Source organism: Hippoglossus stenolepis, chromosome 23 (genome assembly GCF_022539355.2).
Source record: "Hippoglossus stenolepis isolate QCI-W04-F060 chromosome 23, HSTE1.2, whole genome shotgun sequence".
In the NCBI taxonomy this organism is placed as follows: Eukaryota; Metazoa; Chordata; class Actinopteri; order Pleuronectiformes; family Pleuronectidae; genus Hippoglossus; species Hippoglossus stenolepis.
The window spans coordinates 8,010,781-8,037,344 of NC_061505.1; the positions used below are offsets into that span (position 1 = coordinate 8,010,781).

Here is a 26,564-nt window from a genome sequence, read left to right on the forward strand (position 1 = left end):
CACTTTTGGCTCTCTTACATTCCCCGAGTCCACTTTGGACAGTCAGTCAGCTTTTTAAGAAAGCTGCATTCCGAGCTCTGCCGTGCAATTCACACACAGCCTATGTTTAAAAGTTTGTATGCAAAATAAAGCTTGTGTAACTCACACATAATTAATACATTTACATACTTTTCAAAATGTTATCTACTCCCCGTGCACAAAGTGGACCAAAACAACCTAAAATAACTAAAATGAATATGCATAATTTTAAGCAGCTCCATGCTGAATTACGCCGCCACAGCAAACTCACACCACTAAATTAGACACTTCATGTACACAGCACAAATTGCACATGGAAATGCATGGGTTATTATATTTTTTTGTTTTGACAATTCAGAAGACTCACAGGCAACAAGCAGGAAAACAATTTCTCCCTGAGAGACAAGCCTGAGAAAAAAAAAACCCTCAGCAATTACATCTTAGCCCCATCTTCCTTTTTTTTCTTACTCCAAAGCACCAAATGGTCCCATTTTTCTGTGCTCAATTAAAATGTGTATTAATTGTGAGAATGCCCCAGGGGACTGGAGTCATTCTAATGGTATTCATTAGCCGGAGCTTATACTTTATATCCAGTGAATGCAAAGCAGCAAAAAAATGATTGAAACAAATTGTTTCCTTCTAGACAACAAAAGGAAACGCTCACCCCCGAGCTCCCTGTTGTTTGTGCAGCGGCCCGGCTGCCTAAAGTGAGGGCTGAGAGCTTCTATATAATGAACCTGGGAAGCTACTCCTCGTGTAAAAATCAATAGTGACGAGCGCCTTTAAAACTCTCAACTTTGAGCCTTTGATGCCTTGGAATACATTAGCGCCGTTAACTAGGGTTCCCGTGCAGGCAATAAGCATGCAGCTCACTCTGCAGGCTCCATTTGCCCCCCCCCCCCTCTCCATCCACACTGACTTGCACCGCTGCTGTTACATTTACAGTGCACGCCAAAGCTGGAAACTACTAGTTTGTGTATTTGTCACCCTGATCGTTCCCACTCAGCACATCTATCAAAGGTTACGGTTTCATTAAGGGCAATCGATAAACCCGTGCAGCGCGCATGACAGTTGCTATTGAAGTAAAAACCTATATGATGTGTATGTACTTGTCGGTGCGTTCCGAGCACTGCACCCCCACTCACCTTATAACCCCTTCAAACTGTACGATGCACGTGCACGCAACACAATTCTCATGCTGACTTCACTTTTCAAATTGCTTCAGTGATTACGATGCCGGTTTCATGCAGGAAAAATACATGTTTGCAGATACTTTTGTGTGCTTTGATTGCACTCAGTGTGGCGATGAGTGTGTGTGTGTGTGAGGAAAGAAACGAAGAAATAATATTCCTTCTGAATAGTTTGGGCGCCGTCCACAAAGGCCTCATAGCATGAATTAAATACATCCTGCCATAGGCTCCCCACGGCTGCTGTGCTCATTTTCACAGTCACACTGCATCACTTCGGCTGTCAGGCGTGTTTGCTTTCAAGTGTTTGAACATGCTGCATGCGTGTATGCGTACTGGGTGTTATGGTACGTGCAGGCGGGTCTCTACCACGCCACCCGTCACTGTCACATGCTGGGGCCTGCAATTATATATGCGCCAGACTTGTGAAGCGCTCCCCCACTTTCTTGCTGGGCTGGAATTGCAAATGGGAGGAATTAAGTTTGACGCAAAAAAAGGTCGGCCCTCGCCTCCCTGTCCGCCATTAACTCATTTGAAGCATTGTGCACACAGGGAGGAGCGGAAAAAACAAACAAACAACGAGACAGGAAGGGAAGGAAATAGTCATCTTCGGAGCGTGAGAGTGAACCGAACTCCGAGGCAGCAATTCCCATGTGTCCCCTCTCACATTTTCACTTTAATGCAGTGATGCAACGCTGTAAATGCTGCCCCGAATCACTTTTATGAACAAAAGGGTAATTTTAGCCACAAAATAATGGAGACAGCTCAAACTGGCACAGGAGTATATGTGAAATATGCTCATTGAAACACGTGTGTGTGTGTGTGGTGGCACACCTACACTACAACATAGTGCTGTGAAACATTCATAGATCACAGCTCTCTTACACGTTGAAACGTCTGTTTGTGCGTCCATGCATTAAAAAAAAACGCAAAATTGCACTCTCGCAGGTCGGAAGCCTTCACTCGATGCACAGATGCAAAGGGATGCTTGTCGCCCGGCAGCGAATTGCATGTGTGAGATTATGTCTGTGCTCCAGAGCTCTTAAGTGTAAGAGTATTACGCATGTTGGATCTCATGTGGGAGGACACAGGAGCTGAAAGCTATTTATACAGATTATAACTGTGAATAAGGTGCAGGAGGGGATATACTGTGTGTAAGAGTGAGTGGAGTGTTGCCGACTGTAAAACTCCACATATTTCAGGCAAAGGATTAAAAAAAAAAAAAAGAAACTGTTTCCAAATTCTCAAATATTAATATTTGATGATGACAGACTTGTTTTGTTGTTTGAGTGTTGGAAAGAAAATCATTGTGATGGGGCCACGTCTCCCTATTTTCTGACACTCCCTTGCTCAAGTGAGTAAAAACAAAAAGTACGATTATTCAAAATGAAAATAACAGTGACGGGCGGAGTGATTCAAGTTTTTTGCGAGTGATTAAATATGTGTGAATATTCGGTCAATTCCTGAATCCCGATAGCCTGATATTAATAATCTTTTAATCATATAATATTGAATATATTATATCGGAGCATATCGCACTACAACTGTGCGGAGGAATTGCTGGGGTTTAATAACACCCGCTACATTGGCTGAGGATATCTTTAAAGCCTTTTTCCTATATGATCCTTCAGGGAGCTCCGTTTTGTGCATATTTTACCCGGAGAAAGTTTATTCTGCACAAGCATCGGAGACACTTTCTTAATTCTAGCAACAAACCCCTCGACTTAACCTGTTAAGCGGCTGTTTTTGTTTTAACCATTGCAATTTGTGAGCACACCATGTGGCGTCTGGTTCCTCGGCGAGATGCCTTTTGTGGCTTTGAACATTTCGGGAAAAAAGACGTGGTGTTGATCGACTTCTCCTCGTGCTGCTAATGGAGGTTTAATTCTCCATAACCTTTGCATAAGCATCCGCACACAATATCCTGGTTGCCTTCGTGTTTAAGTCTGATTTGTGTCTCAGCTGACCTTATTTCTCAATTACCGTTATTGTAGTTACACTTGGTATTTTACTGAGATAACGACATAATTGAGAATTTAACGTATCACTGCCTGTGACGATGAACAGAGGGATTTACCCAAACTGCAGTGTTCCGCGTTCGATACGAGGATGTACGCCTCCCCGTTTTGCATCTTCTCACGCCTCCTCACCGTGCCAGCATTGGTTACACACACACCAGTCATTTTCCTCATAGATGGTGACATTTTTTAAATAGGTAATTACAAACTGTCAGTAATCGGAGGAGAAATTAAGTTTGTCACAGTCTCTCAACACGCACGCGGCCTCTATTATAAGTTCAACTTTCACCGCCTCACATTTTAAAGGTTCAGTGTGTAAGATTTAAGTGAAAGGGATCTATCGGCATAAATTAAACATAAAATAATCCCAGTGATGTTTTCACTCGTGTGTTTTATCTAAAAATTTTACAAATGGGTGTTTCCTTTACCCTACAATGGGCTCTTGATATTTAAAGTCTTTATATTTATGTCAGGAGTGGGTCCTAGGTTGCCATGTTGTTTACAGTGATCTCTACATGTGTTTAATATACAGAATATCTCAGATTGCAAAGTGAATGGAATCATAACCAGATCTTTGTGGTTCATGGTTCACCCAGAATAGTTTGTTTGTGGTATTTGAAGTACATTTTAGTCAATTAAGTCCATATTTGCTTAATATCCAAGGGAGGTTTTGCACACTGTGCATTACACACTGCAAAACATATGTTTTTTCTTTTTTCTTTATTTGAAACCGTTTCAATTGATAGATAAACATTTTGCGATGTTCATCTGCTAGTTAGAGCTAAAGACTGGAAGCAAGGGTAAACAGCCTTGGTCTCTCTAAAGTCCAAAAATACACTTCCAAGCACCTTCAAAGCTCACAAGTCATATCTTTTAGAAATGTGGAAAGATCCAGGATCACTGTCTCCCCTGTCCACCCTTTTATGCTAAGCTAGGCTAATCTCCTGCTCCTAGATTCATATTTAATGCGGAGACATGGGAGGAGTGCGAATCTCTCGGAGCCAACTCTTGGAAAGAGAATGCATAATTTTCCCAAAATGTTGATATATTCCTCTCAGACGCCGCTTCATCTCCAGACTTGGCTGAAACTCCCTGATGACTCTCGCGTTAGCAGTTCAGATATCTCTGCACACACGCGGCTCTCCGCTCGACAGCAAGCGCCTCGTGTTCCCTGACAATGTGGGGAGAGAGCATGTTCTCCGCCATGAAATGGGCTCTTAGTCAGGTGGTGTTTGGTTTGTTAGAGGACACTTCTCCTCCGGGAGGGAGATGCAATGCATTATAGAACTGTCAGTTCTGGTTCATCTCCCTCCTTTAACTCCCCTTCACCTATTGGTCTTTCGACGTGAAGTAAATACCACATGTACTCTAACCTTGCTCAAGACTTGATGTCTCTACCGACGCCAATCTGGCCGTGGTTTTTTTTTTCCCGGCTCCTTGTTTTTCTCAGGCCTCTCATGAAACACGGTATAAAAAAAAAACAATGCAAAACAAAGCTGCGTCGCAAAACACTGCAGAAAACTGTTGGAGATAACGACTCCTCTTGCGCCACGTGCTGAATCACCATCCAGTCCCCTGCTGACGACACCTGGGAGAAACCTGACACACACACACACACACACACACACATCTGCCTCTTGACGGCAAGAACAGCAAAAAGCACAATGAGCGGGAGCCATTTTTAACGAGCCTCTTCCTCCCTCTCATCTATCAGAGCGGAATTAGGACAGCACTCGGCGACTGAGGGGAGGGAAGCTGGGAGAACGGGGGGCACACGCGGCAGAGGGAGAAAGTCTTCATTAAGGACACTGAAGTGGCGGTGGGAGGAGAAGAAAGAAGGGAAGGAGAGACTTAAGTGGTCCAGGAATGCGTTGCCCTCCTCCTCCCTCTGCCGCCTAATCAGGGAGACAAAGTTATGCCGGTCAGAGTGTTTGTTATTCCTGCTAATCCCTCATCGCGGTATTTCATCAGGTCTGGCATTTGGCTATCTGCATTAATTAGGGGTTCGGACGGACGCCGCGTTAATAACTGATGCGCGGCAGATAACGAGAAGCTGTCTGCGCCGGTGTATCCCCCCAACGCCATCACGCCTCCTTTGTGAGCGCCGGTACGTCTGTGCGTCGTGTTTACCTGCGCCGGATTTCGCTTTATTGATGATTCAGGCTGTTTTTGGTGCCAGTGGCGATAATGTACTGTCTGCACTTTGGGAGATAAGCGTGTTCTGGCGAGATAGTTTCGGGCTTGTTCGGGATGTCTCTCCCTCTGTCTTCTCCTCTATTTTTATCTATGCTCTCCTCCCCCCCAAAAAAATTTGCGGCGTGCGCTCTCTCTCTCTCTCCCTTTCTTTTATCCCCATCTTTTACCATTCACTCTTTCTCTATCTCACCTGTCTTTCTTTTTTTTTTTTTTTTTCCTGAGCATCCCAGAGGAGAGCAAGAACCCCTATCTCTCTTTTGCACACTCTCCTCTCTCCCTCCCTCATCCATATCGCCACCAGGTGAATACACCCTTTCCCTCTAATATCCATGCATATTGTTTCCCCCCTCTTCGTCTTTTTCTGCCTCTTCTTCTCCGGCTGCCTTTCCGTCTCTCTGTAGCACTTTCAGGTTACACTTTAATATTCAGCCTTGCGTCCTCACGCCGCCTCTCGACACTTCCCCTTCCTCCCTCCTTCCGGTGACGCTACTTTCTCTTCAGCCTTCTGTCAGTCACTGTCGATGGGCTGTATGGCGACGCACCTCACTTGCTCACAGGTCTCAGATCAGCTGCAATCGCGCCCTTGACCTGGCTTTCTGCTCAAACGCAAGTGCACGCTGCCGACTCTATCCTCGAGCTGCAACAATCTCAAGTGCTCGCTCGGTTTGCTGATGCTTCAGGTGATTTATTTGGCTGCTGTTCCTCGACTCCGTTGCTCTCATTTCCTCTTCCTCACTCCGAGCTGCTCTCTTGGTCTGTTGACTAAGAAAACACTTATTTCCAGGAACGGCCTCGGGGAGCAGTTGCACGTCGACAGAGGGTCACACTCATTCACACCCGTGAGCTGCCCGCCGCTCGTATACTGTTGGCCACCGCGCAGCTTCCCTGAAGTGGCCAGAGTGCCTTGCTGAAGGGCACATAAGTTAACTTGAAAAGAGTTCCCTGGTCCACTTTTTTCTCCCCACATCCTTTCCTTCGAGCAGTCCCTTTATCCGCGCTCTCCTTGGCTTTCTCCCTCTGCTTTTCCCATCTGTCCCTCACTGTCACACATCAGGAGTGTGTCAGCGAGGATTCAGAATATGTCAGCGCGCCGTCTGGTCACTCTCCGATTCCTCTCCTTGGCGTAAACGTTTTCTCTCCGTCTCCTACCTCCTTTTCCCCGCCCTCGGTAAACTACTGATTACGCCTTTGAGTTATTCAAGCTATTTTTTTTCTTTTCTTTCCCAGCCTAATGATTCTTGTCATGGCGCGGAAGTGAAAATTGAAGCACTCACAGATCCCCGGTGGAACAGAGTCTTTCAAATCCCTGAAGCCCCTTAAGTCCCCCTCTTTGGAGAGTCAGCACCAAAACCCAAATCTCCGTCAATTTACCACGCGACCAAGTCGTCATTATTTTGCGCGCGCCGCCATGATCTTACCATCATTAAAATTCATGCCTTACATAACGATCAAGGACACGGCGCATCTTTCGGAGAAGGACAGAAAAACACCACACGTGCATACTCAAACACCAGCACGCTCGCGGCCTGTTTATTAAAATGCTTTCATACATGTTGTGACTTTCCGCTTTGGAAGAAGTCCCGATTCAAAAAGGAATGAATGCTCAATAAGCGCGAGCCGTGTGTGAAATATTCAAACGGTGCCCTATTTGCAACAAGGCTTGTAGAGTTTCTCGTCTTCTGCCGTCACATGTGTGTTACGCGGTATAAAAGGAGAGGAAGCGGCGCCTCCAGAGACATCATCCGCCGAGAGGAATCTTTTGATAGCAAGTGTACACACGTTAGATCTCTGCATTAAAATCTACCGAGAAAGAAGGCGGTTGTCAAGGTTTGGACAAAAGATGTGCCGCGTCTTCATTTACAAAAGGTGGAGGGCGCCTGTGTGTGTGTGTTTTGCGGTAAGAATAGGATGTTTGAGGAGTGTGGTGGAAGAGGGTTTTTTTTGTGTACTTATGCAAAGTCTGGTGTGCTCCCACACCTGTGTGCAAAGGAGCGCGTCTGTGTGCGTTTTCAGCCGAAGCTGCCAGACGGCTGCTATCTCCGCGAGTCAGACGGGCAGAGAAGCCTGGTGAGGTGCACGCCGACCGTTTGAAGTGCTCTCCTCTCCCGGAAGTTCGATCCCGCCCAGAGGAAATTTGTCATCTTGTTCCACCCTTCTGATTCCCGCATGGTCGGGGTGAGGGGGGAAGGGTATTTGTTCTCATTTGCGGGCCGACATCTCAATAGACACACACACCTGTGTCTACCAGACCAGTGAAGGCAACTTGGAAATGTGTTTGGCCTCGGTGTGAAAACCTTGTGTGTGCTCTCGCTTTCTCTGGTGTCGGACAGAAGTGGGGCAAAGCGGTTGTTCTGCTCAAATTCTTGAAAGCACATGTTTCCTCTATCAACCCGTCCTTTGGCTACACATCAGATTTGTTCTGCCTTTTGCCAAATCTCAGAATTTGCATCTCAGTCATTCATCTTTCCACCGCCAGATCCCCATTCCCCTTCTCCCGAATCCGGATTTCTCTTTGCATCTCCCCATCGTTTTATCCTCATCTACCCCCGCCGCCAATTTCTCTCCCCCACCTCAATCCAGCAATATCCACCTAAAGGATTACAGTCTATCTACGCCGGTGGAAGCTCTCGTCAATCCATCTGAATTGAATACCTTTTCTTTCTTTGGTTAATTAAAGCCACTCTCTCTCTCTCTCTCTCACACACACACACATTATTAAAATGACTCCTTTGAGATCCATCAAATCCCACCGGCTGGTAAGTGAAAATGAAGCCGAAGGGGGGGGAAGATGGAGGGCGAGAGAAAGTGAGACAGAGGTGGCAATAGAGAGAGAGAGAGAGAAAACGGAAGAAGGTGTGAGAGCATATTGTGTAGAGACAGAGAGCCTCAAGAGTGATTCAGCCATTGTTACTCATCCCCTCCTTTTTTGCAAGAGGGCTCATGTCATAAGTATTTTAAGTGCTCTCCACTCCGTTGTTCTCCTTTAATCCTGTTAGATAACTCTCTTCCTTCTCTCCCTCCTCCTTCTGCGCCTTCCTTTCTATATTTCCTCTCCTCTGTCCTCCTCCGCTCGCCGCTGCCCACTCAGCGAGCGGTGAGTCTTGTGCTCTCTGCCACAAGAAAGGCGGGAGTGGGCCTAAACAAGGTATTAAAAAAGGAGAAAAAAAAAAGGGAGAGGCCGAGGAGAGAGACAAGATGACAAAGATGTGGCCGCGCCGGTTTTGGTGTTTGGAGAGATCGGCTCGCCGGCGCGGGCTCATTTGTTATGAGGAGTGTGGATGATAGCCAAGGCAGTGGCGAGTGAATTGTGAAGTGGAGCCTGCACACGCAGCGTGTAGTTACAGCACACAGAAAGAGGGAGACGGAATGGAGGTTGGGGGTTTTTTTCTGCAGGCGTGCGAGCGATGGAGTCGGAATTGTAAAATCCCAATTCTCGACATCTAAAAAAAAGCTGCCAAACACGGCAACACAGGCTAATGCTTTGTGTTTTGGTCTGTGTTCTGTCAGTGGTCCAAAGCCTTGCACGCATTGCTCCATGCACACACACACACAACTTAGGGAAAGAATTGTTTTCGACAGACAAGTGTATAACCTCGGAATAGAGTCTCTTTCCCCCCCGTCCCCTGCTTTTTATAGCGTCAGAAGATGAGAGGCTCAATCACACTTGTGTGCCAAACAATACGTGATGCAATGTTTCAAACCTGCCTTGTAACAGCTATGCAAAACCAGCAGCACTCAGTCAACCTCACTGCAGCACCCCCCCCCCACCAGCCCCCTACTTCACAAGAAATACATTTCCCACAAGCCCCGGTCCCCAGCCCATCGTTTGCATGAGGACGATTACAAATGAAGGAGTTGCAGAGCGAGCTCGGCGCAGGTGAGGCGGGGCGGCCACATTCCTGCAGCTCCTTATGTGGGAAAAGTGGGTCACACATGCAGAGGCAGAATTCGCTGGGCCAATAGCACAGACTAGTGGCGAAGGCAGGCGATTGCATGGGAGCGATTCATGGCAAGCCTTCGGTTTGAGCTGTACATTTGAGAATCTGAATTTTCAGTCAAGTCCAAACTGCCCTGATTTCATAGATAATCCCCTGTTTGATGCTCGGCCAGTGAATTTACGCTGCACCATCATTACCATCACACTCCAACCCCCTGATTTACTTACAATCCCCACTCACTCACTCACTCTCTCTCTCTCTCTCTCCCTCTCTCTCTCTCTGCCAAGGAAATTAATTCAACACAAAGAGCGGGTAGGAGGGGCAGGCACTTGCGCCGTGAAGAATTTGCATGACCCAAAAATGCCCTGCCTCTCCTCCGACTCCATAAATCAAAGGGCCGGGGAGAATCCCTCGGCGCCGCCGTGCTTTGTCCTCAAAGGTGATAAATTGATCCCTGGCTGGCTAATAAGCAGAGGCGCAGGGCAGCCCCAACTTCCCGAAGATTTATGCGGAGAGAAGTGGATTTATAGGAGGAGGAAATGTGTGCGATTTGGAGAAACAAAACCTATTTGCTTTATTTTTCCCTGCCGGTGCTCATGAGAGGCGAGATGGGAACTCCTCGGGGACACGTGGGGGCTGCGAGAGTCAAAGCAGTAATGCATCAGGACAATAGAAATAGAATATCTGTCATGGAGCAAAAGAATGGGATGGAATTACCTAGTTTTGATTGATGACAATGTGGTTCCAATAACAAAGCATCTCAATCCACGCGAACATCCCCACCACCTTTGAATGGGTCACAATCTATTTTAAGGTGGGAGATCTCGTTGCGCGCTTTCGTCAAATCTCGTTAGAAAAACCCACAACAGAGACGATCGTTAAAAACCAATGCGACGGACAATTAAGCATTCGTCGTTTTCGCCGGCATTCTCCTGCAAATTAAGCGAGGCAAGAATGTGGGAAGGCAATCTAATAGCTCGCAGACATAAGAGAAACCTTTTAAGGCAACTCAGCCTGTCATCTTAATGACACGAGGTGATACGGTGACAGGAAAGATAGTCTTTTAAGAAGATGATCAATGCTATCACATTTTCCAACGCTGACTGGAAACAGGGGACCGAATACGGCGGCGTAGAGTTTCCGGAGAGCGCTAAAGGCAGATGGAGGTCTAATACGCTGCCTTTCCCTTTCTCACCCTCCCTCGTTCTCTTGGATCCTTAATGTTCTTTCCCCCCTCTCTTCCTGTCCTCCCATCGCCGCATCCTCCTGTTCCATCCTCAGTTTTCACCATCTCATCTGATCTCTCACCCTTCACCCTCTTCTCCATCCTTCATCTCCGAGGCCCCTTCTTTTCCTCACTAATCTACATCCTGCACTGACAGCACGCTCGGCCCCGTTGTGTTGATGAGATCTTTAAACGATTAATATTATGCACGCCGAGCAGATTATGATGGTGCCCGGGGAGGAGCGGGTTTTCGGCGCGATGGAAAGTTTTCGGCGTGATGTGAAAACTCTGCTGAGGAAACGGCTTTGAGTGCAGACAAGAGGACGGTACCTCGCCGAGATGAAGCCTGCGCTCAGCTGTTCTTCAGCAACCGGGGCGGCCGTGCTCCACTTTCTTCGTCCTAGGAGAAAAAAGATGGACAGGAAAAAAAAAATTCAGTTTGCCGATAGCGCTTGTTTGCAGACAACCATTACATTCGAGGGAGGATGGATATCAACGGTCAGATTTAGCAATGAGGCGCCTTTCCCCCCCCCCCCATGACAAATATGGACTTAACTCGTACATAAAAAGTTGCTTCCTGGTAAAGTGTTTTTGAGAAGGTTTGAGTTGTGATGGGAACATTTCTCAGTCAGACAGCTCACACGGCTTGTTTGATAACCTGTCAACAACAGCCTGACTATTGAAAAAACCTATGCAAATGGGTCGGAAATATCAAACCGCCTCCCACCCAGAGCGCGGCTTTTTTTCGTTGGGGGGGGGGGGGTTTGAGAAATCGCATGACGCCAATTCTAAATAGACACATGATGCACTATATAACTAATTCTATCTGCGTCTGACAGTGACGCCACCCTGTGCCACTGAGGCAGCTGTGGGTACAGACAGAGCGAGGGAAGCGAAAGAGGCAGATCACTTCCCAAATGCTCATTTTTAGCTGGCTTGTTTGGGCACAGCGCAGCAGAGCTGACGAGCTGAGCACAGAGTTTTTGACACAATGGTGTCAAACCCGGGACTGTGATGTTCGGCTCACACCAGTGAATAGCATCGCACCTGCTGGCAACACGCAGACACAAACAGATTGTTATCAAGACTCCGCGTGCAATTAGCGCCTGGGAGTGCCGCGGATCTCAACGACACGTTCGCCTTGCATTGTTTCATTCGGAGATGGCATATGGAATCTGAAACTATGTGGAATTGGCGGTTTAATATTGATAAATTGTTTGCTGCTTAAAACAAGTCGCCAGGTAAAGTCAGGCTGCTGATCCATACTTTGCCCCTGACTCGCTGCCTTGAGCGCTTTGCTTCACCTCTTCGCCCTCATTCTCATAAATGATCTGATGCAGGCCTCACTGAGCTCTGTGCCCTGCTGCTCCTGCGCGGTCATCAAGTCTTTTTTTACTCCTTTTTACTGTGTCAAGTTGTTTAAAATGTGCAGTCGGACTCCTAACAAACAACTGGTGTCAGTGTTAAAGCTTCTCTTGGATATTTTAGTAGGGGTTTAATTGGGAAAGATGTTCCTTGTATTGATGAACCACCACAGCCCAACAATCACATGATGTCATAGTGTTTTTCAGCTCATTTTTGTTTTTGTTTCTAATCTTTTTGCTGTTAAAAAGCTCAGATGAACCCACTGTAGACACAGAGTTAGAGAGGAGCTGTAAATACTGGACTTACAGTTGCTACTTGTGTACAACTTGTTTCTGCTGCTCTCAAACACCAATAAACATTTGATAAAAGGGTAATTTTGGCTCTTAATTAAGTATTTTAAGCGGTTTGGGGGATTTAAGTGTGTAATGTGTAATCAGGCAACATTTACACGATTGATATCCAGGTCAGGTATTCCTGTGATTACTTCGAAAGAATATGCAATGAACCAGTGAAGAGTTCAGTATTTAAAGCAACACTATGCGACTCTACTTTAAAATTGCAGCTTCAAAATGAGTTTGATGCTCCGCTGGCTTCACACTGAACACCTGTTCAAGCTCAGTGTAACTTCAGTGAGCGTGTGCAACCTCCTGAGAAGCGAGTAACTGACTGATAGTCGCAGCTTGAATGACTGCAGAATACTTATAAAGACTTAGAAGTCGTTGGAAACCATCACTTATCTCCAATATGCAGGGAGGAAACTCAAAATACAAATACTTCTAAACAGAGTTGGCGTATTGCTGGAGAGCTCCAGTAAAGAAAGTGTTATACTTTGTTTTGCCTCTACATGAAAAATGCTTAAAAGGTCCAGGGTACGATTTAGGTGAATGTGATCTATCGGCAGAAATTGGTGAGGTGAGATCAGCTGCAACATGCAACTTCACCACTAGATGTCACTAAATTCTACACACTGAACCTTTAATTTCTTGGTAACAGAGCCTAACAGCATTTATGTGGCTGCAGAGGGCGCTGTTGCTCAGTAAACGCCACATAGGTTTGCTTTAAAGCAGCATTCTGTATCCATTACTGGGCTGTATTTATAATATATTTTATTTATAAATATCTATTTAGTTGTACATTTCCAACGTATCAAACTGCCACTTTTTGTCACAGGCCTGAAGCTGGTTTTACACTGGTCCTGCAATAAACACTGAACTACCTCTCCGCACCACGGTCCATTTCCTGTGCTGTTTGAAAAGGCCCCAGTGGCACCATAATTCCAACGCTTTGTCAGCGGCAAAGTGTGCAGTAAATTACTAGTCATTTATGACTGGGTGTGATCTCCGCAGCGTTCAATCACATAGCAAAAAAATTAAATAAATAAATAAATAAGAATTAGATTCTTCGAACTGCTCCCACTTGACTGCCGTTTAAAAAAGAAAATCGCGTACGGAACGAGTAATATCTTCACCTCCGCCTCAACATTGGTGGTTTTATGAGATGAGCTGGCGTCTCTATTGGTTACTGTACAGGGGAAGGTCATAAACAGCCGATTTATGTCCGAAGCGCGGCCACGAATGCTGATGCTACTGGTGTAAAGAGCGGAGACACCGTCGGGGTTTCGACTCGCATTTAATGCAAACTGTAAAGTCCACGGCAGCGTGTCCCTCGCCCGCGCGCCTTGCAATCTGTGCTCACGCGGAGAACGGCGTTAACATAACCGGCTGACAGAGGCTACATCAAATGGCACAATGAGATCGACGGAAGATAAATTTTCGCTCCGTGTGACACTAAAAGCCGGTTTCGCACTTTCAGCGTCTTACATCACATTTCATGTCTAATTTGAGGTCTGAGTGCGGCGAGTGTGCCGCCAGCTCCAAAGTTAATCGTCGTGGAGAGAAGGGAGAACACTTCATTAGCGCTCAGTCTTCCAGTGGTGTCTGCACTCCAGAAAAATATTACTCAATGCAAACACATGACTTGCAGCACAAGCTCACAATGTGGTGAATGCCGCGGCGTTCATTATCACAACACCGGCTACTATGATGCTACATTGACTACCGCACCACCTACTATTTTCACAGCAGTTATCTGGACTTCTAAGCAACCATTGTTAAGTTATGGGCATTTTAATTGCTACAGACACGGGTCCATTAGCATAGCTTCTTGGGTGGCCATGACCATGTTTCTCTAAATCATTAAGCTAATTATACAAGCTAATTAATCAGTATGCTTGGAATGGGCTATATGAGCAGACGCTGCTCTTTGTTGGCTTGCATAATGAAAGGAGTCCATTTTTAGACGGGGGAATGAAGAAGGGGCTGGGAGAAAGAAACTTTGATCTTGAAAGTAAACATATGATTTTTGCATATCAAGTGCAAAAAAAAAAAAGAAAGGAAAAAGAAGTGAAGTAGGGCTCGAAATGCAAAGAGTCAAGGGAGATTAACATATGCGGTGCGTTTGAAGATGCGGAATGTTTGCATGAGGACAGCAGACGCGGGTGCCACGGTGTCCAGCGTCCAATTACCAGTGTCATTGTCGTGCAAAAACAAAACACGGGCAGGGATCCGTCAGACACCGGAGCGACGTTTGAGGCGAGTCAGACATTTTTTTTCAAGCGTGTGCTCGACCTCCACTATTTGGTGTTTTGTGGAAAAGCTTTTAAAACTGCGTGTTTGTGTCTCTATCTGTACTGGACATCAGTTGGGGTCCCTTGACGCACTGTTATTTATTTCCCAGGCGTCAATCTGAGCCCAGTGGCTGACAATCAATTAAGTTCCCATGTATGTGCACTGTATGGTTACCACTTAGTGTCTATGTGTATATATCAGTGTGTGTACACATCGGGGACATATTCATGATTTCTTGCACAGGAGTAAGGATGCATGAGAGAGAGAGAGAGTCACTGTCAGAAATCATTACTGACAATCAGACATAACCAAACATCCTGCTTTCCTGTCTTCAGTATGTGTGGGAGACACCTGCAGCAGTCATGCAGGAGTCTATATTTAGCAATTCTCATTATGCACAATGGAAAAAAAAGCACCTTCTCAACGTACATGCTTGCAAACCTAAAGGGACTCAGGCATGATGATAACACTGTGAGGCAGAGAGGCTGTGGTGTATGTTAGTTCATGTTCACCCTCATACAGGTCAATAAGTGATTATCAGTGTCATGGATTACAGTTTAGAGTAACTGCATTGAGTTGTAAATATGATTACATACAAAAAATATTTGATGTGTGTATTATTCACCGTGAAATCACTGGAAAAATACTGGTGATAGTTGTGTTTAATCTTTGGTCAAAACTACATGAGGCAGCTTCCTCGCTCGATGCAGCCTGAGTCATTGCACGTTTGCGTTATTGTTATTTATGTCTTTTGCACGTATTTGCTGCTGTGGGAAAACACACCAAGTAAAAAAAACTGCCATTTTTCATTTTAAGGGGATTAGCTGCAAGACAACAAAAGTGGAAAGAAAAGGTTTTTCCGGAACTGAAAAAGTCACTTTTATGTTGGTCTTGTTTACTGGTTCTCTCTCTATCGCTACACATCAAGGAATAAGTGGATCGTCTTCCTTTTAGCTTCCACCTTTAGAGCGGCAGTATTTTTTTGTGTTACATGCACTGATGTGAGACGTTACTCACTCTGAGTCTTCTACTGTAATATCGGACAAATTACAGTTAGGGTCATGCATTCTTTAATCGGTTGTGAAGTACATTTTTTTTTAAGTAACCCTCCCAACGCTGGTAATAAAAGTGAATGAGCACTTAGTGAACTGGGCACTTATCTACAGTACAGTGATGTAAGTGTCGGTGAATGGACGGTGGTACAATACACTAAAGCATGACACATCCTGACCTCTCTCGCTCTCTCTCTCCTTCTCTCTCTCCCTCTTTCCTCCAGGGAGATTCCGAGGAGTTCAGTTCTTTCATCACTCTGGTCCGAGGCAGCAATCGCAATTGATTATTCCAAACAGGTAAGGTCCACATTCTGTTATCTATAAAAAAAAAAAAAAGAAAAGAGAAAAACCTTCCCTGTAATTGTGTTATTAAATAAAAGTGATCCATCTATGACAATCGCCCTGTGACCAAACTCCAATGTCAATGCCCCCCCCCCAGCGACATCAACAAGATAATAATGTCAGCGCATAGATATCAACCCGGGGAGCACACAACTAAATGCTGTTAGTATAGACGAACGCATGGCGTGATCCATCGTTTCAGTCGGAGTACATTGATTTCTAGACCGTCTGACTGTTTTTTAAATATGAAATAATAGTTTATCTCGGCAAACAAGTTAGGTTTGATTTCCTATTTCTTGAATCAGGGTGAACGCGGTAGAGAATCTAAAATTGGTCAATGCCTTTCTCATGGAATTGCTTGATTAACCTGCTGCAATGGCATTTGAAAAGTGCAGTTTTCTCTGCCACAGTAGTAGGCTGATGCTTATTGCTTGAAACATATGTGGTGCTGCACAACGGCACACAAAACGCATGGTTATGGTGCCCTCTGGCGTCCAGGGATCTCCACTGCAGCTGCTTTCACATTAAATCCCTGCAGGTGATGCATCTCACACAAGGTATAGATTGAATGACGAGTGCTTTACCACAATGTGCAAGGGACTATAAACATAAGGGATTCCTGAGAAAAATCAGCAGGAACGTATTTACAGTATGTGACCATGAATAAAAACACGCTGAGTCTCCAGAGTGAGTCACAGGAAGACACATTTCCATTCGATTACATCATCATGTGTAAGGTAGCAAAAAAATAAAATCACATGAGAACAGACGCTCCGTTACAATTAAATAAGTGAACGTTTGGTGAATCAAATTCATTTCTTGTGTGGGATGATTAAAAAGCACGAGCTGGAATGTAGTCCCCCCCCTCTCTCTCACTGTACTGTTTTTCACATCAATAAGTGGTGCTGTGGTTCCACCCCCCCCCCCATCCCAGAGGGCCCGTGGGTTCAGCTGTAATTGGGAGTGCTTGTGTTGCCGCATGTTACTGTTCCCCGGGCAGAGGCCAGCGCACAACAACATAACATTCCTCCACATGTCCATAGGATTTTCCAATGAGCCCCATGAAATGTACCTGGGAGGACACAGGTTTTTTGCACTGGGCCATTTTCAGCTGATGCAACCCGGAGTCTCACTATAGAGACGCAGGCCTTGCTCTTTTTTTTTTATTGAGCTGCCTGTGGTATCTATCCATCTGTAATCACATAATTACATCGACTCAACTACAATACAACAACAGGGTTTAAAAACAGTATAAATCAGCATCTTAAAAAAAAAGGATAAATATACCAGTGTATTCTGCTGAGTGTGTAGGACAAGGATGATTCTGCAGCCACCTCATCTCACTTGCACCGTCACCATAGTATCCTCATGGTGCAGAATAGAGTCGTGCAAACTGGGCGCGTGCAGCACTGCCTCTTGACCCGTCATCTGTTCTGTGATTGAATGAACAAATTGTTGAATATTGAGAATTTGATCAGACATTTCAGACTTTGTCCTGTTTAGTTCTGCAGATAATAATGACTAGTATTGTATTTGACTTCATGCACCGTGCACGGAATGGATAGTAAAGTGATGCAGGAGACCAGCACTATGTGCACCAAGGACGATAGGTGTCACTGGTGTCAACACTAGTAACATGTGAGGGGCCCGGATGCAGATAAAGACAGGGAAAGTTCCGATATCTTCAATTAGACTTAAAGGTTTGGTTCACAGGGAGTCAGATCAGGCAGAGGAGAGGTCAACAAGCTAAACACACACGAGGAATTAACAGGAGGAAGAAGCTGGAACACTCACCGACACACAAAGGGAAGCACACAGGTGAAGACTGTCACAGGTGGGGCAGGTAATCATGGAGCAGCAGGAAGTAAAACTCTGCTGAATACAAAATAAAACAGGAAACTCAGACACACAAAATCCCCAAAAACCAAACAAAAGGAAAACAACATGAAAAACAAACGCAACAATGTACCTATCATGGATTACTGGCTTTCAATTGAGACTAACCCGGCAATATATTTCCAAATGTGCTAAATAGGTGAGTGTAGAGGGTCAGAGGCAGCGATGCTCTTCACTGTTCAGATTTCCACACACACACCCACGCCCACACACACACACACACACACACACACACTGATTCCCCGTGTCCCTCGTGGCAGCTGTTGTGAAAATGTGTGAACATTCGCCGGAGCCTCAGGTGGTGAAGTGATTTGAATTAAAGACGACGGCGACAAACGCGGCTTCAGCGGAGAGAGGCCTGACCAAAACAGACAAGTCTAACTAACTATCTTAACTAACTAACTTACACTAACTCCGCGCCTGACGTATTGTCAACATTTGTCACTATCACTTAGTCGGGCCGGAGGCCCTTTGAAAGTCCTGCTCGAGAGCCATTAAGGCATTGGATTTGAATTGAACCCGCCGCTTCTTCTCAGAGAGAAAGCCTTAAAGAGGCTTGGTTAAATGGGGTTGTGGTGCGTTTGTGCACAGGTGCCCTACACCTGTCAGATGCAGTTGTGTTACAAAAAGGACAATTCACAGCAGTAGCAGGTGACCTGGTTTAGAATGGCAATGAGTCCGGCAGCCCAAAAAATAAAGACTTTCCAAAGTCTACTTCTAAGTGCTGACAGTAAAAAAACACAGAAGTGACCTAGAAACAGTGAAAATGTATTTTGTACAGTAATATTATTATTGTTTGCCACAAACCTACATTAAATTACTGCTATGTAGAAAGATGGCCAGTGTTTTATATTTTGTAATCAACCCCAAGGGATACATTTCCATTTAATCTCCGTCCAATCTTTAGTTTGAAGTGTAGATGTTGCTCGGTTTAAGTTCCAACTCATATTCAATAACAGCACAGTGTTTTTATGGGCGTCCATGGTGTTAAAAACACATGTCTTCCACGTCAGTGTGTGTCATGACCTGACTACAAGCCCATCCTGCTGCCTCGCTGGGGTCAGGGAACAGGATATGATCAGGTTTCCATACGAATTCAATTTGATGTATAGTGTTATGGCTAAGATAAAAAAAAAATGTGTGTGTGTGTGTGGATCCAAGCATGTGTTGTGGCCCAGCCCCGTCTGCGATGATTTATTATAGCGCTCGGAGGGGCTTGTTCTTTCATGATGCCACATGAGTAACATGGCAGTCAGGCTCTCTCTGGCCCTGCTGGCGATAGGGAGGCATGCCAAGCCAGCTAAAACACATTCAGGTTTGCACACATTAAAAAAGGTACACGGCTAAGAATATGTACGCGTTGTGCATATACACACACAAAATAAAAAAAATTGAGTACTGTAATCCAGGCTTAATGCTGCTTTATCACCTGCACAGAAGGCAAACGCTATGCAAATACACATAAGCTATTCCAAAGGCACGTCAGATTCAGGCCTGTCGCTAATATGTCTTTTAAAGGGGTTAATTCTATGCAAATGCATGTACTCAATGAGTCGAGAATTGCCGAGGATATTTTTCGAATAACGCTGAGGGAAAAGTGAAAAGTGATTATTTTTGAGCTGGGATTCCACCACAATGTGTGTATTTACCAACGCGAGTCTGCAGGAGTGTAGTTATTGTGGTTTGCATGCTCAGACTATTCCTACAGTGATAGTAGGTATATGCCGCATCTATGGTAACACAGTCAGCTTGAGTTTACCAAGTGACAGTAATGACCAGATCTATATCTTCTTATGTTCTATCATCTGTCTTCTGTCGTACGCTGTGCCACATCCAAAGAAACTGTAAAACAAATGAACATATGAAATCTGACATATTAGTTTGTGCTCCCCCCAGTCCACGAAAAACATGCTATTATTAGAAATACATTTCATCTATGGATTTCTCTTTTTTCCCCCCTGAAAATTATAGATTAAGCCTCTCAGGCAAGCGGCGTATTGATGTTAGTTGATTTTGAAGCTGTGATCAAACCACATCGAGGGAAAACCTGTGGCTTTGATCCAGTCATTTTTTTTCCCAGTTTGTATCTTTAACATGTGAAGTTTGTGTTCGGCTGTTTGAGATGAAAACCTCACCCTGCTGACTTTCTCTTATCTCCTAGGTTTGGGCAAAAGGGGGGGATTCTTGTCGGTGGCGCGTCGGCGAGGGTAAAACAGCATCGGGCAGCATGTTGGCACCTGCATGAAACCAAAAGTGGAGCCTCATTTCTTGGTGAGTGGGACGACTATTTCTTTTCCAATTCAACAAACCACACAATCCATGCAGCAGCTGTTTTCCCCCAGACAAGGTTTTTCCATATTAAAGTTAATATTTGTGGTAGCTAATGTAGCAACGGCTTTATCTTATTAATTCTGGAGGAAAAGAAAAAAAAGAGCTTAATTGCTAAATAGGCCGCTGCATTTTTTTTTTTCCTCCACTGTGAGCTTTTAATATGAGAAAAGCTGCTTTCAGAACAAACACAACAGTATTTTCATTGAAGAAAACATGAAAAGCCTTTTCTACACCAAACCGCTCTTTATTTTTTTTTATTGAGTTGTAGCTTTTTTTTTATTTTGTTAATGGTATAAAGAGAATATAATTGCAATTTTGTGAAATGCCGTGTTTTACCCTAAAAAGTCCATTAAGATTCTGTGAAATTGATTTTCATTTACTTTAGTTTATGCTTTTCATAAGATAATTTAATTAAAAAGCTGGATTAATGATACTCTCATCCCTCTCTAGAAATTATTATTTTTTTTTATGTACAACCAAAACCACAAACTGTTGCATTGTCTTAAAATGTGTCAACGGGGTCGTGTTGTCATGACTCATCTATAACGGGAAGCTGGTAAACCTAGAAAAACTAAAAATTAACTGATCTACAATTTTTTTAAATGAGATGAAACTAATATGAATCCCTTTTGTAAGTTAAGAAAAGAATTGCATACACCCTTAACTTTTTTATGTTGTTGTTGTGGTTTCTTTGGAACAAACAGCCAATTATGGATTTAACGGTTAAGGCAGGGTTGTCTTAGAGTTTCATGTAGTAATATTAGGGGGGGGGCTCATGGAAAAGCTCTGTTGGACACCAGACTTATTGTTAGTTATCTCATTAGTTAACATACTATATTCTGGATGGACTTATAGAACACACAGGAGCAGTGTTGTGTCATTATTTGGGTAAAAAATGACTAAAAAGTCACAAAGACACACCCTCAGTCGTATAAGTCATCTTTACTCTAATGGAGTTTTGCTGCCCGAGGAATAAACCACACAGATACCTGGCAATGTAGATATTGGATTATACATTTAGTCATGAAAAACACAGCCGTCGTACAGACTACATCATTCACAGCGGACAGAACGTGATTATGGGACAAATTCATTGAATTGTTTCCCAGATTTAGATAAGGTCTGAAATACGAGCGCTGTTCTCGAAAAAAAAAAAAAGGAAAATCCCTGCCCTGGGCCTGTCCAATGATGTAGCCGGGAAAAATACATTCAGCGTGGGGTATAAATATTGCAGGGCAAGTACATGGAGGGCTTTTTGGCCGATGAATTATTGCTAAGTCTGGTGGCTTTATGCCAGATCCGGAGTACATCTCGCGCGGCTTCACCCTGCAATAAGCTGCGACTGGGGAATTGTGGTCATAGGCACGACACAAATAACCGGCAACGATACCGGGAATCCATCACACTCATCCCACACGCTGTGCTTACACTTGAGCACACTGGACAACCGGGTTGGCAAAACACACACGCACAAGAAGAATCGCCTGTCAGAACGCCTACCAAATGTTTTTTTACTGTATCATAACAATGTAGAAGTACATACACGTTAAAGTATAAATAATATATTTTAAACACAATTTGCAGCACAGTATGTTGCCCTATCAGGACTGGGGGGGGGGATGTTCACCCAGCATTCACCTCCAGGTTGAGCTTTGATAGATGATTTATCCCCCAACAGAGTAAACTGTGCCAAGTTCTGAGTGCTCGCTCTTAGAAGAGCAAACGTGGATGAATAGTGATGAGTTCGCTCAACATCACTAGAACAAGGTTGTGGAATTAGTCCATCTGCTCCCCCATTACTTTTCACTCGCACAAGATAATCACGTAACTCGGCGAAGCATTACGTTAATGGTTAATACATCTGATTGTTCGAAATACAATGAGAAGAAAGGAACGATAACAAATAAGCATCTAAATGGGAAAAGACTTTCTTTTCGCTCGGCCCCACTGCATCGTCCCAAACCAAAGAAATGTCGGGGGCAGGTTGGCTCTTTTGGTGATTAGCATAAAAGCATAATCCCCAGACTGCTGACATATTTCTTTTGAAAGCCAGCCTGTCTGAAAAAAGACAGATATGCTCGGGGAAAATGGATCAAATTTGTTTCATGTCAGATAGTAGCGAGCGGTTTCTCCCAGGGTGAGTCTCCACCCGAGCCACAAACAGACAGGATTAGAGATTGATGCGGTGGCCGTAGCACAGTAGATCAGAAAAGAAATATATTAAACCTATCAGATGATTAGTGACAACTTATGATAACCTCCAAATTACTTACTGAAGTACAGTGCATAATTCTGCACTGTGTGCTTTGTGACTGTGAATCATCCGGGGCTGCTCGCAGGATGTTTTTTGTGGGCTCACGTTTAAAGCCTTCCCTAATTTGTTGTAATAAACGGGCTAATATCTTTAACGTGACACCGCTATTGCAATAATGAGGAAACAAGCATAGAGAATTCGTTTTATTTCCTCGGCTAAAGGGGGAATCTTTTTTTTTTTTTTTTGAGCCGAGCCGCTGTGTGTGTTTAATGAAATGCAGGGATTTTGTCTCAAGGCGCCGAGGAAGAGGTTTTTAAGTCTGGTGCATATTTTATGAACGCTAACTGCGCGCCGGCTGCTCATTAGTGGCGTGACAGGTAACGGTTCTATGGTGGTCTTTTGGAAATGCATCCTCACTCACACTCAGCTACAAGCAGCATGATCCACTCAATCAGAACCCCCCCCCCAAAGAAAGGAGCGAGGAAGAGGAAAGTTCATATGGATTTAAGTTAAAAACAAATCCTAACATGTCAATGAAATCATTATCATCATCTTAAATTTGAATCCTCAAATACATCAAATGCTGGTGTTTACCTTTTATCTGGCTCGCCACGACCACAAGATGGTGCTGTGCGTCACCGTTTGAGCCTGAGTGACTCCATCCGAGGGAGCGTGACTCACCTCCATCATCAGAATGAGTGGAATGATTAGCTTCCATTTGCTTTGATGTGCGTCGTTGCAGCCTCATAGCTGCACAGATACAAGCCAAGATCAAACAGGGGGGTCTCTATCAGTTGCTTCTGGTTGATTTTTTTTTTTTTTTGATGCGAACTACGTGAACTTTCCTTGTGAACTCACAGGGCTGCAGCGGTTTAATTGACTTTTTATGTTATCGGAGAGAAAACATATTCGTCTCTTAATTTGATCTGCGGATAAGGAAATGATGAATCCGCGGGAGCATGTCACGTGTTCAAAGAAATGAATGCTTATTTGTTCACAGCCGATATTCAAACATTGTTTTGTGTATATTTAGTGTAGAGTGGCTTTCTGTGCATGAATGCAAAATACACAAATCTGTCATGTGCAGAGTAAATCACAATCATTAATGGAAAATGCATATATACCATATACAAGCAGAGCTGTAAAGATACAGAACTATCTGGTGAAATTACAGTAAAATCCAGTAGATGGCAGTGTGTCAATACAGAATCCATATTCACATCCTGTGTGCGCGCACACACACACACACACACACACACACACACACACACACACACACACACACTCTCAGTTCTTCTAATAGGTGTGCCTCTTGTCATCAGGAGGGGTCCCTCACGCGCAATGCTTTCCCTGCGCAGTATGACGAGTGAACGCAAAGTGACAGCGCAAATTAACTTTTATTGCTGCTGTAATTAAGTACACAAGCTATTTGGATGTGGAGTTAAAAAAGTATTAATGATTGCATGGGAGGCACACACACACACACATACACATGCACACACACACACCCATACACACACACACACCTCTGCAGTATTTCTCCCTCCTTCATTTTCTCCCCCTTATATCTCTCGCACTCCATCCTCCATCTCTAGCACTTGGACAGAGCAGAATGGCGTCACCACCCACCACTCGCATGCGCACACACACATATACGTAAGATCACACACACACACACACCTCCTCGCCATCTGTCTGTGCAGCGGCCCGTGTCTCTGGCACTGGGAGCGGTTGGGAGCAGGAGAGTGAAAGAGAAAGTGTCTCTTGGCTCTGTCGTTCCTGAATCCCACTTCCTCTCTTTTGTTCCCCCTGCTGTGCTGTTGTCTATCAAATTGTCTCACAACATCACGCTGTCCGCCGATGGGCTCCCCCTGCTAGTGTAACACCTATTCCTGATGCCATTCGGGAAGGAAGGGAGAAGATCTTATTCCCCCCTCAGCCAAAACATTATGAGCACAGGAGAGAGAGGATGTGTTGCTCGGTGTGTTTACGGTGATTTCCTTTTCCCAGTTTTAAAAGCTCATTTCAGCTCAGTTCATTAACGACAGGGTACTTATTTCCTCACAAATGTTAAAGGCTACAACTCTGCAAGAGGAAAAAATTAAAAAATAAACACGCTTGATTAGCTTATGTATCAGGCGTTACACATTAATACCACAGATGGCAGAAATACACCCACCACTTCTTTAGAGGCGGAAATATGATGCAAAAGGAAAACCAGGAGGGGTGAAGTCAATCCACGTGCCCTGAGACTGAGGGAACCCAAAAAAGAATCTGCACATTACTTGATGCCATTACTTCTGAATTTTTCCCCAGTGTGCTTCCTGATTATATTTGACAGCATTGATTTATTGTAAGTGCAAAAAAATAAAAGACGCACAAACCCCAGAAACACGGTATTTACACACAAACAATCCACAGGAGTGGAGGTGATTCACATGTCATCAAGACTCTTTTTTCCCCCACTGAACCAGATTCCCTTCTCTCTCTCGGTGAATTTTCATGAGCACACCGCACTACAAAGAGCTTTGTGAGCAGCTTAAGTAATTTGAACAAAAAAAATGCATTCCTTCCTTCCTTCTCGCTCCCTTCTCCTCCAGTTAACAGCGAGCAAAAGTGCCTTCGTAACGGTGCTATATTCATCCGGAGTGATAAGAAATGGCAGCTATCAGCAGCCAGTTTGGAAGCTGCATATAACAGTTATTCTGTGCGTGTGTGTGTGTGTGTGTGTGTGTGTGTGTGTGTGTGTGTGTGTGTGTGTGTGTGTGTGTGTGTGTGTGTGTGTGTGTGTGTGTGTGAAGGAAATTGATTTATGCGGCCTATCACTTAACAGGCACAGTATGTGGATGAATTTGGGCTAATATGATATTATGGAATGAGGCATGAGAGGGTGAAGGAAATGACCAGGTGCTGCCTCAGTGTGAAGAAAGTCCAAAGACATTTTATAAGACTTATGATACTTTATTTTGATTCTATCTGTCATGTTGCATAATATTTTAAAATTTGGAAATAAATATACAATCATTTGTGTCTGGAAAAAGTAATAAGAGAATAATGAGGGGCTGAATGAAAAACATTGGGATGGGGGGCTGATCCTTGTGTCAGTGGTTGTTGAAAAGTAAAGCAGCCAACAGAATAATTTCTTTCCTTGCAATCTCCTCTTGTAATTTCCTCCTCCCAACATGTCAAAATGAATAATATGAATCAGGCTGAACTCTCATGTTCTAATGGAAGGATCCTTTTCTAATAGCGCTTATTATATATAAAGAAAAGTACTTACTAAAAGTCATACTTACTTAAAAACAAGTATATATTCTAGTCACTCCATATTTTGATAGAAAAATATATTACTACCATGAGATTGAATGTGAAATACATGAACTTATCATGGCACTTGTTTCCTTTCTTTTTGTGACGTGGGAACGACGACACATAAGATCACGGTCCTGTAAATGCTAGTTCATCTATTAAGAACCAAATGCATATACTGAAATCCGCCATTATTCATTATTAAAACAATATGTCTTGAAAGTTATAAGGCTGGAATAAAATCAAACTAAAATGACAAATGCCACTCTCTTTGAAAATGTTCAGATCACCATCCCCTAATATTCATCAAAAGTCAAAACTTTGAATAATATCAAAATGCAAACATCCCTGTGTATATACATATTTATACAAATTTAACTGCAAAAATATAGTTTATACTTTGGAACATAATTAGAGACCTTATTAACGGTGTGATCTGCTGTCTTGTCTCCAAATCATAGATGCAAAAATCAACTCCCCCCATTCTGAATATTGGTTTCTCCTCCCCATTAAAGTCAGTGGGGAGAAATAGGCTGGGCGTAGCAAACAGCCTCTTGTTTACCCCTTGGCACAGCGCTGGTGCCATGTCCAGACTTGTAAATCAGGCCCATTGAGGTAGCATAATGCTGATGATTATGACAGCCAGTCGCATGGGAGTGATAGAGAGACGTTGAGTTATGGGCTCGGGGAGGATGCCCAGAACTGAAGAGTCTCACAAATGGAGAAGCACTTCCACCGAAACACACAAGTCCCCAGATGGGGACTAATGCTGCAGTTGGCGGCCGTGCCACCCAAACGACTGCACA

At 44.2% G+C, this 26,564-nt stretch overlaps 1 protein-coding gene across 42 annotated transcripts in view; it reads left to right on the top strand.

Annotated features, from left to right (window-relative positions):
* Positions 1–26,564, top strand: part of LOC118102710 (receptor-type tyrosine-protein phosphatase delta) — a 344,139-nt gene that overhangs the window by 119,865 nt on the left and 197,710 nt on the right. For all 42 annotated transcript variants that reach the window (XM_035149111.2, XM_035149118.2, XM_035149127.2 and 39 more), the window contains exons 5-6: positions 15,851–15,923; positions 20,026–20,135. The gene's annotated coding sequence lies outside the window, so the exon portion shown is untranslated. The remainder of the gene's footprint in view (positions 1–15,850; positions 15,924–20,025; positions 20,136–26,564) is intronic.